This window comes from Lynx canadensis, chromosome B2, assembly GCF_007474595.2.
Source record: "Lynx canadensis isolate LIC74 chromosome B2, mLynCan4.pri.v2, whole genome shotgun sequence".
NCBI lineage: Eukaryota > Metazoa > Chordata > Mammalia > Carnivora > Felidae > Lynx > Lynx canadensis.
In genome coordinates this window covers 120,473,641-120,486,014 of record NC_044307.1, presented here as the reverse complement: position 1 = coordinate 120,486,014, position 12,374 = coordinate 120,473,641, and the positions used below count along the sequence as shown (strand labels likewise).

At 39.6% G+C, this 12,374-nt stretch overlaps 2 protein-coding genes across 4 annotated transcripts in view; both read left to right on the top strand.

Annotated features, from left to right (window-relative positions):
• The window catches only part of LOC115514404 (pantetheinase), a 67,201-nt gene that overhangs the window by 22,559 nt on the left and 32,268 nt on the right, over positions 1-12,374 (top strand). The window contains exon 3 of one of the 2 annotated variants that reach the window (XM_030316370.2): positions 4,620-4,763. The gene's annotated coding sequence lies outside the window, so the exon portion shown is untranslated. Of the gene's footprint in view, positions 1-4,619; positions 4,764-12,374 lie in introns of those variants that run through there. The other variant, XR_004343666.1, reaches the window with a different exon arrangement.
• LOC115514406 (vascular non-inflammatory molecule 3) overlaps positions 1-12,374 on the top strand; it is a 50,351-nt gene that overhangs the window by 34,085 nt on the left and 3,892 nt on the right. For both annotated transcript variants that reach the window (XM_032593253.1, XM_030316377.2), the window contains exon 8: positions 4,620-4,763. The gene's annotated coding sequence lies outside the window, so the exon portion shown is untranslated. The remainder of the gene's footprint in view (positions 1-4,619; positions 4,764-12,374) is intronic.

Here is a 12,374-nt window from a genome sequence, read left to right as displayed (position 1 = left end):
TGCTCGTGAGTGTTTTAACTTGATAAAAGAGCAATGTCTTACAATATGAGTAGCACATGATGCTGAATGCCACATGATCATAAGTGAGCCAATGGTTCTTCTCTCTCTCTCTCTCACTGTGCGATTGTGGGTGATGGTCTCCCATGCTTGGATGCTCAGTCTCAGGCCACGGTGTTTGGCAGAAAACAGTGTTTTTTCAGAACATTAGAAAGTGCCCATAACTGGCACTAGTGTGTTTTTTATCACTTCATAGCAACTATGGACAGTCCTCTACTTTTCCATACAAGAGTAAGCTTAGGAACGCTTTGCTCCATTCTAGGTCAGGCTGCTTGCAGATATAGACCCTTTCCTCTGCTGCCTTATTGCCAGTTACATTAAATACAGTATATGACACTATACTGTAGTCAACATCCAGTGAAAGTGAAAGTCATCCTATACAATTACCCTCCTCTCTCTTGTCTCCCTCACACCAGTCACTAGGGTTTTCAAAGGTAAGTGCAGGTTAATTTGTTTATTTTTCTTTATATTTTGTATTTTCTTTATTATTTTGTATTATATTACAGAATTGTAATCATTTTTATATGAATATTTTTGGGTTGTGGAACAAATCATCTGAGTTTCCATTACTTCTTATGGGGAAATTCGCTTTGATATACTCACGCTTTGGATTACAAGCGTATTTCCTGAATGAATTATGCTCAGAAACCAAGATTTTACTGTACTTACAAAGATGTGTCGAGGAGGAAGAATTTCCTGTGCTATTCAAGGTCCTTCTAGCTGGACTAAGAATCAAATGGATATGAGATGAATGACAGGAGAAAATCAAATTTAATTTCATACATACAGGGAATCCACACAGGCATGAAATTCCTAAAGATACAAAGGGAAGAAAGATCATCAGCAGGAAGCTGAGGACATGTTTGGAAAACAATGCTTGCCTATTGTGCTGATAGATTTATTAGGTAGAGAGAAATCTCCGTTAATACCTGTTTTCCTGATGCAGGCAGTGGAGGAGGAGGTAAAGAGTTTTCCTGAATCTGTTGGGTTCTTTTGCTTTTAACTCAAAATAATGTTCATGCCAAAGTGGCCCATCTTGGGGCAGCCTGCCCTTGGCCCTGGCAGGTAGCTCATCTAAATTTAATTTTTCATTATCCTTTTGCAGTGGATCTTCCAATGAAACTATTTTGAAATTTTGAAACTTTTTGCAGGCGTCTGCTTGCCAGTTAAAACAGGTATCCCATTCTGTTTACTTTGGGAATCCTTACTTTCAAGTGTACTGCTTAGATGGCCTTACCTAATTAAAACGTTCTGCATCATGGCCATCATAATTCTATGTTGTTTTTATTAAAGTTTTACCATTTCTGTAGATAATCACAGCCCCCAGCACCATAGTTTTTAGACATAAAATAAGCGGGTGTTCCAGAAGGTGACATGCTTGACTCTTCTGATTTTAAGAATCCCATTAGCTAAGTGTTTGTTCACAGGACACAAGACAAACAAACATGGGCATCTTAATGCACCAGCAGTAAACAAAAGTTGCCACTGTGGACTGGCCAAGGGAAGGCTGTGCCCACCACTAGCAATTCCCACTGTGGACTAAACCAGCAGAATTCATTATGGAGACTGCAGACTGGAACTGGGGAAAGGACTAAACCAGGAAACCCCAGTAAATGGTGACTTCAGTGTGGAAATTAAGAAGGAATCCCAATGTGGAATTGCAGACTGATCAAAGGGCTAAGGACTGGCACTCCATTAAAGCTTCTTATCTGTCTAGACCGACCTGTTGACCATGGACTGGAAAGCCAATTAGGTCAGGAGCTCGAATGCAAAAACAGCAGAGCTTAACTGAGAGGGACTTACCAATGGCCCTCAGAAGAAGCAAGACAGTGAACTGAGAAGTGTTCACAGAGCATTATACCTGTGTTTCTCATTGCTCCCAAATACAGTCAGAATTGTGCTTCAGATCCTGACAGTGCACCCAAATCTGTTAAAACAAAACGAAACAAAACAAAACAAAACAATTCAGCCGAGTATATTTGAAGATCTAACTAGCTTTATTAAATGATTCATGAATCAGGCAGCATTCCATCTAGCAAATAGACGGGAGCTCCCTTGAGCGAAACAAGAGGCAGGTTTTGTAACTGTACCAACGTCAAGTTTGCTCCTTGGTGAATCAAAAATTGAACTGGGTTGAGTTGGCACACAAAGAAATATTTATTTGCAGCAAATAAGGACATTACAGGGAATGGCTTCCAATGCAGTGACTCTCCAAACAAGGGTGAATGGATTCTCTTTATTTAGATTCAGGGTGAATATTTAGATTAGGAAGCCTCCCCTCCGTATGTAGAAGTAGTCATAAGGTCATGCACATGCCTTAGAGAAACATGCCTATACGTGCATTGTGTGTTATGTCAATGAGGTCTGTGCTCTTCCTTGGGCAGAAATTTTAGTATTATAATGAGGTAAAGGTAGTTTTTGCTCATTCTGGAGGTCACTCTATGGTCCTCCTGTGCAGGTGCAAGTCAGAAGTTAAGCTCAAACTGGTCTTGTCGGTCTGGGCTGGCTGGAGGTCTTGTCAGGGCAGTCACTATGGCCTGAGGAGTGCTTTTGGTTTTTATTTGTCTGAGTTAGGAGATAAGCTGGAAAGAAGAGCTTACGGAAAAATGTGGGACAAAGGTTGGTGAGTACAAGCAGGTGGGGAGTGAGGGTCAGGTCTTGGGGGTCTTGCAGGTAACAGTTTTTGAAGGGAGAGAGAAAGCATAAAAAAAAAAAAAGAAAGAAAAAAGGAATTTATTACCAAGGAATGCATTGTTTAGGCAAGGTTGTTTTCCTAAGGGTAGTGGTAAGGGCCTATCAGTAAATTTTCTAGAATTGACCAGGAAATTCCGTGTTGGCTGGTGAATGGTTACATCCTTGGGGTGTTGCAATTATATACAGGTTAGGTGTTAAGTCTTGGTTTACTGACTTGGGGTCCTAAGTGATGCCATTTTGGGGCCTGTGGCTTTCTTTTTAACATTAGTTTCATTAAAAAGGATACATGGAAAGGATGCACAGGGCAAGGTATGGGGAAGGGGCACAGAGTTTCCATGCCCTCTCTGAGCGTGCTGCTCTCCCCATACTTCCATGTGCTCGCCAACCCCAAAGCTCTCCAAACCCCTTCATTACATAGGCACCCATGATTAAATCATGGTTCTCTTGCATTGACCTCCCTTGGATCATCCGGAACAACTGGATTAGCTGCAACAACTGAACAGATAACCAATGAGGGAAGTAAATTATCCAAAGTTCTATCGAAAGCTGGTGGCAGTCCTGGGGTGATCCCTTAAACGGCACATTTGTTAGGTCTTTTGTGTACCAGGTATTGTGCTGGGTATTGGGTACATAGAGAAATGCAACAGGCAGTACCCACCCCATTCGGTCTTTGTTCTCCTCTCCTTTCTCCTGTTTCTGGTTCTTTCCACTTGGGCTGGGCAAGATGTGCTGCTGAGTTCCTTTTGGGGTTTGCTACCTGGGTTGCTGTCAGTGAAACCCCAGATGCTGGAGGTCTTATTCCAACACCAGGCAGTGGGATGTTACATATTCCCTCTCAGCGGGTAATCATCTCTATCCTTGCAGGTTTGGTTGGATATCTGGTGGTATTAATCAAGATTTCTCTCTACCTAAAAGTTTTGTTGGGGTTGGGGAGGAAAGTGGCGCCTGGGTGGCTCAGTCAGTTAAGCGTCCAACTCTTGATGTGGACTCAAGTCATGATCTAACGATTTGTGAGTTCAAGCCCCTGGTCCCTATGGAGTCTGCTCAGGATTCTCTGTCCCTCCCCTGCTCATGCTCATTCTCTCCTCTCTCTCTCTCTCTCTCTCTCTCTCAAAATAAATAAATAAACTTAGGGGCGCCTGGGTGGCTCAGTCAGTTGAGCGGCCGACTTCAGCTCAAGTCATGATCTCACAGCCTGTAAGTTTGAGCCTCGCATCGGGCTCTGTGCTGACAGCTCAGAGCCTGGATCCTGCTTCAGATCTGTGTCTCCCTCTCTCTCTGCCCCTAACCCACTCACATTCTGTCTCTGTCTCTCTCAAAAGTAAATAAAAATTAAAAAAAAATTTTTTTAAATAAATAAACTTAAAAAAATAAGTTTTGTTCAGACCAAGGGCAAGCCACTCCAAAGTGTGCCACTTTGGCATATTATTTTAAATAAAAATTACTTAAGAAACAGCCAATGCAAAAAGAACAGTCTGACTCCTCCTTGTCATGAGAAAACAAGACGGCAAATCTCTTGTGTAAAAGGTAGTCTCTCTGTGCCTGGAGGTAAATAGATTCTTATCACCAGAGATAGGACATTTAGAACCAAAAAGGCTGTTACTTTTTATTTAATTTACTACCGTAGTCCCTAAATTCTGTTTAGAATTCCTTACTCATTGAAGTTTCCAAAGTTATGTTTCTTTGTCCTGTCAATTCCTCACCACAGATTTACTGCCCCTTTGTCTAAAAAGTTGAGAAACTGTCTGCCTTGGTAATTTCTTTAGGACTCAATTTCATTATTGGGACTCTGTATGCACGTAATAAAGCTTTGGCTCCCCCCCCACACCCCTCCCCGTTAATCTGTCTCATGTTCATTTAATTCTTAGACCAGCTGGAAATCTTTGAAAGCAGAGGAGGTTGTTCCTCCCCTATGGTTGGCGTGGCCAGCTGGATCAACTTCCGCTGGATATTTGCTCCGAAGATTCTGCAGCTTTGAGGTCTTGGGAGATCTGACGTACAGCCGGCAGAAGGTAAGGTTTCTTACCATGCCAGCCTCCTGGAATCTGTGAGGTCTGGTGGAGTGAGAGTGATGACAGCCTTTCTCTCTCTCTCTGTCTCTCTCTCTCTCTCAGATTAGATTAGTAAGAGAAAATATTTGTCGAACTAGTTTCTTTGGCTTAGTGACTCTCGGTAAAAATTTGGTAGAGTACTGTTTGGTTAGTGATCCCTTTCCTCCCAGAGGTGGTCTTTTTTTTTCCCCCTTGGTCTGTGTCTTTTGTGTTATTTTTCTTAAAAGGGATTATCGTAGAGAAGAACTCAAGCATAGACCCTACCAGCCTGCTGTGCAAGCTGATCCCACTGAGTGATGAGTTCACAGTTTCTCATCAGACAGTGTCAGTTCGGACGTACTTTGCTGTGAATCCCCTGTGTAATAACCGGATGAGGGTTTTCCTTTCATCTTGTTCTATGTGCTAAGAGCTTGGCTTTGTGGCCAGTGAGAACATTCTCTCTGGCATTCGGAGGGTGCATTTACTGGGGTGCACTTCAGTGGCCAGTTGAATACAGTGGGGATCTGAGACACCCACTGACGAGGAGCACTCTCTTTCTCCAGCTGTGCCAGCTCTCAGGGGAATTTGTCATAAGAAAATGTCTTATGTCTAGACCATAAGGACCTTTGTCCTCTCAACTTTCATTGCTTGTTAAGTGCTAGAAAAATCCCATTCTGGCAGCACCTGCCTGCTGACACACATTAGTGGGCCAGGAAGCTTTGCACCTTTGTGGGAGGCTGGAGACACAGGATATACCACATCATTCTTCCCTACTGTCCCCCAAGGCCTTTGCTTTCTTAGGCTATTCTTGAGAGTAGACTTTTGGATCATGGGAACTTCATCAACTATGCCCTCTCTAGGGATGCCTTTTGTATCTTTGGTTAAGCCATGAAAAGACTTACTGGTTTGAGTCACTATTAATAGTAAGATCTTACTCATCAATGACCAGAAGATGAATCTTTTAAATTAGCTAAATTAAAAAAAAAATCTTTATAGAGAGCTCTGAATTGTCTTATTAGTATAAGGCTAGCCTTAGGGACTCGCTTAACAAGACAAAGAACAGAAATTAAACTTTCCACTCCGTACAAGATTTGTAGACAGCATTCCAGCTTAATCTCAAGTTCAAAGTATACAAATTACTCATAAATGCTGAAAGCCAAAAAGTAAATTTAGCAGAAGCACCTGAGACAGGCAGTAGGGCTTGCTTTGCTCTAATCAGGCTCTGCCACCTTTAAGCATTTCTATGCAATGACCCTGCCCCCAACAACCATAGAGAATTCATGTCCCTTGAACAGCAGAAGATCTTTTAATTTATAATGCGCCTTTGCCTCCACTTTCAAAAGACCCTACCAGCTTGGATTAAGTCGGCTAAGCATCCAACTCTTGATCTCAGCTCAGATCTTGATCTCATGGTCATGAGTTCAAACCCTGCATGGGGCTCCACCCTGGGCATGAAACCTACTAATATTTCAAAGAAAAGATCCTACCAAATTTAGAGGAATTGACTTAATGGCTAGTCACAGCTTCACTCACAGAGAACTTGACTGGTTGCTAAGGGAAGTTTCTTTCAGCTCATGATTATATATATGGTTATTAGGCATGACAGAAGGCCCCCTGGAACTCTGCCCCCCTTCACAGAGGAAGCAGAAGACCAAAATTTCTCCTAGGCCCTCCTTCAATTAATCAGTGGAAGGCTGATTCTCAAGGCTTAATATAATAAAAGCTCAAGGTTAAATTTTGTACTTAGGGGAAAAAAAAGGCTTTTATTAGAGTGCTTTATATAGAGTTTACACAGGCATAAAGGTTTTGATTCCTATTTTAGTTAATCGTCTCCCTGGTATAAATATATAATGTTTAGCTAAAAAGGCAGGATGGACGTCTGGGTGGCTCAGTTGGTTGAGCATCTAACTTCAGCTCAGGATGTGATCTCACAGTTCATGAGTTTGAGTCCTGCTTCTTTCTCTCCCCCTTTCTCTCTTCTTCTTTCTCTGCCCATCGTGGGATTCTCCCTCTCTCTCTCTCCCTCTTTCTCTCTCTCTGCCCCTCACTCATTTGTGCTGTCTCTCTCTCTCTCTCAATCTCTCAAAAAAAAAAAAAAAAAAAAAGGCAGGTCAATCCCTTGATATTCAGGGTGCAATCCAAATCTTTGGGGGAATTAAAAACAAGTGTCTTTATCTTATAAATCTCTACAAAACTCTAAAAGCAAGTCAAACCCACCGATCTTTACTAATCTCAAAATCTTTCCTATTCCTCTCAAAATGCTTATAGATATTATAAAAGATCAGGATATTGGAGCAAAATTGTCCTAAGAACAGAAATAAAATTTAAATAGCAATTAGCCCACATTTCTTTAAAAAACAAAACAAAACAAAACAAACTTACATTCTTTCTCTGTCCCTTAAAATTATAAATTTTTATCATACCTTTGAAATGTAAACACAGCCCACAATTGCCTGAGACTGAAGGAAAAAGGCAGAGAAGAGAAAAGGTCTTTTAAAAATACAAACTACTAAAATGCCTCTTGTGCCCAGGCTCTAACATCTCTGATAAGAGGACAATATGTCCCCAAAAGTCCACGTTGGAGAAAACTTGGATACTTTCTCTATGTCTTTGTGATATCAAATTTCTACCGAAAAGCCATCCTTTGAAATACAAACTCTAAAAAAAAAAAAAAGTTTCTCATCAGAAGGAAGACAGAGAGAGAGAGAAAATGTATGTCAAAATCAGACCCATGATGTTCTCTCCACAAAACAAAAACGATAAGATCTTTGTTTACATCTGTAAGTATGTTTGTATGTATGTCCATACTGTTAAATCACGAAAATCCAACAGAGTAAATTTTAAAGATCTAATCGGCGTTATTAATCAATTCATGAATTGGGAGCGTCCCATCTAACAATTAGAAAGGAACTCTAGAGTGCTACAGAAAAGGAACTGTTTTTGAAAGTAGAGGTGGAGTGGAAAAAGATAGTTTTTAGCAAAGAATCCATTGTTGTAGGCTGTGTTGCCCTCCTAAGGGAAATGGAAGAGGTCTATCAATAAACTTCTTGTGCTGACCAGGAAATTCCATGTTGACTGGTTAAAGGTTGCATTCCTGGGGAATTGAAATTGCAGTTAGTTCAGGTATTTAGTCGTGGTTTACTGACTTGGAGCCTTAACCTAAGTAATTCCATTTTAGGCCTGTGGTTTTCCTTTTAACAACACATATGTTGTAAGTGTGAGATTTTTTCCCTACATCTGGATGGTATTACTAAAATTAATTTGTAAAAGAGCCCTATTTAGTTGGTTTAAAGGCAAGCGCTTATTTTCAAGTTCATATGATCTGGGAAAATATTCCGTGTTAAAGGTAATTTAAGGTGGTTGGTTTAATTAAAATAGACATGTTTTAAAATTATCACCATTAAAACTAAAACTTTTATTCTGCCTCAGTTTAGTTCAAGTCAAGTAAGTGGATACTACCTCTGTTGTAAAATGTTTTAAAAATATAATTAGCTTGGGAAGATTTTAATGTCTCATGTAGTTTTTATTGGTAACCTACGCATGACTGTTAAGAACAAGTAAATTGAAGAGATACAACTTTTAAAAGGTTTTTAGGTAAACTTTTAAAGTAGTTTCTCCAGGGACACCTGGGTGGCTCCGTCGCTTAAGCAACCAACTTTGGCTGGGGTCATGATCTCATGGTCCATGAGTTTGAGCCCTATGTTGGGCTCTGTGCTGACAGCTCAGAGCCTGGAGCCTACTTTGGATTCTGTGTCTCCCTCTCTCTCTGCCCCTCCCTACTCACACTCTGTCTCTCTCTCAAAAATAAATAATAAACATTAAAAAAAAAATTTTGAGTAGCGTTCCCAAATCTTTTTGGCAAGTTGAAACCTTGACGTTTTGCTAAGTGATAAGTTAGGTTGAATTCATTGACTATCTGGGTCATTTCCAAATAAGATAAAATAATAAACATTAAATACTAAGCATAGGTTTATCTACTTATAATTTCCTTATTATAGAGAAACTAAAAATAAATTTGGATCTGTTAGCAACCATGTTTTGTGCTTTATTAAAAGATTGCACTATGAAGAAACACATGCTTCTAGAAGCTATGAAATATATTCAGAAAATTGCCAATCTAAAAAATGCTGGAGAAACAGACAATTCACATTTTTTACTACTTAGTTTTCACTAGAAATTAGTTTCTAAGGGTTAAAAGTTGTGATTAATACATGTGATTAAAGCTGTTAAAAATTAGGGCACTTGGGTGGTGCAGTTGGTTAAGTGTCAGACTCCTGATTTCCGCTGAGGTCATGATCTCACAAACTGTGAGATCAAACCAGGTATCCAGCTTGGCACTGACAGTGTAGAGCCTGCTTGGGATTCTCTCTTTCCCTCTTTCTCTGTGCTTCCCCTACTCTGTTTCTCTCTCTCTCTCAAATAAAGAAACTTTAAAAAAATTGTAAATGGCTAAGATTAGAATACATTTATTTAAGAATAAGTTTTCGTATCAAAAGTACACTCATGGAAAGAAAATTAGAATTTGGTTTTTTCCTCTGTTAAAAGAAAAAAGCTTTCTTAGGTGATTTGTTTGCTTTTTATTAGAAATTGTAATAAAAAATTTCTTTACCTCTAATGTAATCTGCCTAGAAAAAGATTTTGTGTTTTGTTTTAATCAAACCTTTGATCGTTCAAGAACCGAGTCTTCTTAATATTAAAAGAGCTAAGATCTGTTTACAACTACGTAATCCTCTATATGTGCCTTTAAAATTTTCTGTTGTCAGAGGGTGCCTGGGTGGCTCGGTTGGTTAGGCATCTGACTTTGGCTCAGGTCATGGTCTTGCGGTTCGTGAGTTTGAGCCCCAAGTCGGGCTCTGTGCTGATAGCCTGGAGCCTGTTTTGGATTCTGTGTCTCCCTCTCTCTCTGCCCCTCCCCCTCTCATGCTCTCTCTCTTTCTCTCTCAAAGAATAAATAAACATTAAAAAAAATTTAAAAATCTTTTATTGTCACTTTGTTTAAACTGATAAGTAGTTTTATAATGATCTATGATCATTCTTTAATTAAATGTTTGAAACTTTTGATATTTTTTGATGACCTTCCCAAAATCAAATTTTTTTTAAGACTTTATTTTTAAGTTATCTCTACACCCAACATGGGGCTCGAACTCACTACCCTGAGATCAAGAGTCACACACTCTTCCAACTGAACCAGCCAGGCACCCTCCAAAATAGAGCTGTAAAATAGTGTTTTGACTACCAGCCAATTGAAATGTTCCAGAGGGCCCCTGGAATAGTTCGATGATTCTATTTCTCATCATAAAAGAGAGATATTAAACTACTTAGGCGTTCTTGGTATGTTAAATTACATAGGAAGTATTATCAAATAAGTAATACTAAACTGTCTTATATTTGTGTAGATATATGTTACTAAAGTCAGTACTCTGGAAATTGTATGAAACGCCTGAAATCTGATATGTCCTGGTATGTTATTATCTTAAAATGTTATGTACCAGGAAAATAACCAAATTTCCTTACCAATTACATTGTAATGATTTCTAATCACATCTTTAATCATGGATTTTTAAGGTCCTTTGTCATTCACAGACAGTTATACTTTTTCTCAGATGCTTTTACAACAGTTTCCTGCACATGTATTTTATCTCCAGTGAGACTCATGGAAAGAACTCTGAGTATAGGTTTATTGTTTTTAAAGCTTTTTGTTTAATTTTTTTAATGTTTGTTTCTTTTTGAGAGAGAGATAGACTGGGGGAGGGGCAAACAGAGGGAGACACAGAATCCTAAGCAGGCTCCAGGCTCTGAGCTGTCAGCCCAGGACCCGAGGCAGGGCTCAAACTCATGGACCATGAGATCATAACCTGAGCCGAAGTCAGATATTTCATCGACTGAGCCACCCAGGCACGACCAGGTTGTGTTTTAGCAACCCTAAGACGTTAAAACTAAACTTGGTTTAGTGGGGAAATTGGATTCAAGCAGAACACAGATTAGTATCATGAGACTAAATGAACTGAGGATGATTATACTTTTTATGACTTTTTTTGTTTGAAACTTTGCTGATCTTTTAAGGTTTTGCTTTTCCAGATTTAACTAACTTTCTCTTAAGCTAACTATGGCCTATAGCAATTTGACAAAATAAAACTTTTCAACAAATTAAAACATATACCTTTTTCTTCTATCTGATCCCTTCAGAATTTTCAGTGAATATTCTTATATTTTCATGGCAATGTATCCACTTGCATAAGTTCAGTAAGAACCGGTTCCTGTAACAGAACATAATTGGAAACATTGATTGTACTACTGAGGCTTTGACTGGAATGTTATATTTGAGGGAGACCTGCAAAAACTTAGATATTACCTGACAGCTTTAAGGAACTAGTATTAATGATAGGGAGCCAATAAAGCTCCTTGGGAAAACAGCCCAATACCTTGCTTATGGGGTTGCTAGCAACCTTACAGGTAAAGAAGGTCACTTCTTGGCAGGTTCAGGAACCTCAGGATATTTTGAGGACTTCAAGAAGAGAAGAATTAGGGGCGCCTGGGTGGCGCAGTCGGTTAAGCGTCCGACTTCAGCCAGGTCACGATCTCGCGGTCCGTGAGTTTGAGCCCCGCGTCGGGCTCTGGGCTGATGGCTCAGAGCCTGGAGCCTGTTTCCGATTCTGTGTCTCCCTCTCTCTCTGCCCCTCCCCCGTTCATGCTCTGTCTCTCTCTGTCCCAAAAATAAATAAACGTTGGAAAAAAAAAAAAAAAAGAGAAGAATTAACCTAAATCTATAAATATTAAAGGCAGAGTCTGATGGCAAGGATTTGACTTGGCTTCTGGCCTTCAGAGCCTGTTAAAAGTTGAGTCTAGAGGTTCTTTATAAAAAATTCCAGCAAAGCAGATTTAAAAGAGTCTGTATGATCAAATGCTATTCTTGCTGAACTTTTATAAAGAATCAGGCCAATAGTTTTAAACTACGTTTATTTTATACACAAATCAGTCTTAATTCGACTATCTTTGGTAAAATGAGGGTGCTTATAAAAAGAAAATTATATTTCAGTAACACATCTTTATAGATATTAGATTCTAAAACAGTTCATTATAAATGAGACTAGATCCATGGGGTGCCTGGGCGGCTCAGTCAGTTAACCACGTGCCTTCGGCTCAGATCATATCTCCCGGTTTGTGAGTTCAAGACTCACATCAGTCTCTGTGCTGTCATCACAGAAGCCCGCTTTGGATCCTCTGTCCCCTCTTCTCTCCGCTCCTTCCCTGCTTGTGCTCTCTCTCTGTCTCTCTCAAAATAAACAAATAAACTTAAAAACAAACAAACAAACAAACAAATGAGACCAGACCTTGATTTTTTTCTAGTTTCCTTCAGTGTCTGGTTATAACTCTGAATGAACATTTCCAGTTTTTTCCCATCATTTTGACTTGGAATCATTTTGTAAATAAAACTTCTCCTTTTTCTGAAGCCTTACAGACTAAATAGAAACAACTTGATGTAAACTCCAGAGAAGTCACCACAACAGCTAATATATAACAATCGTCATGACTGTTGTGCGGGTCGCTCAGAAAGGTTACCAGAGACGCTTGTACAAACCGAAACAGACTGCC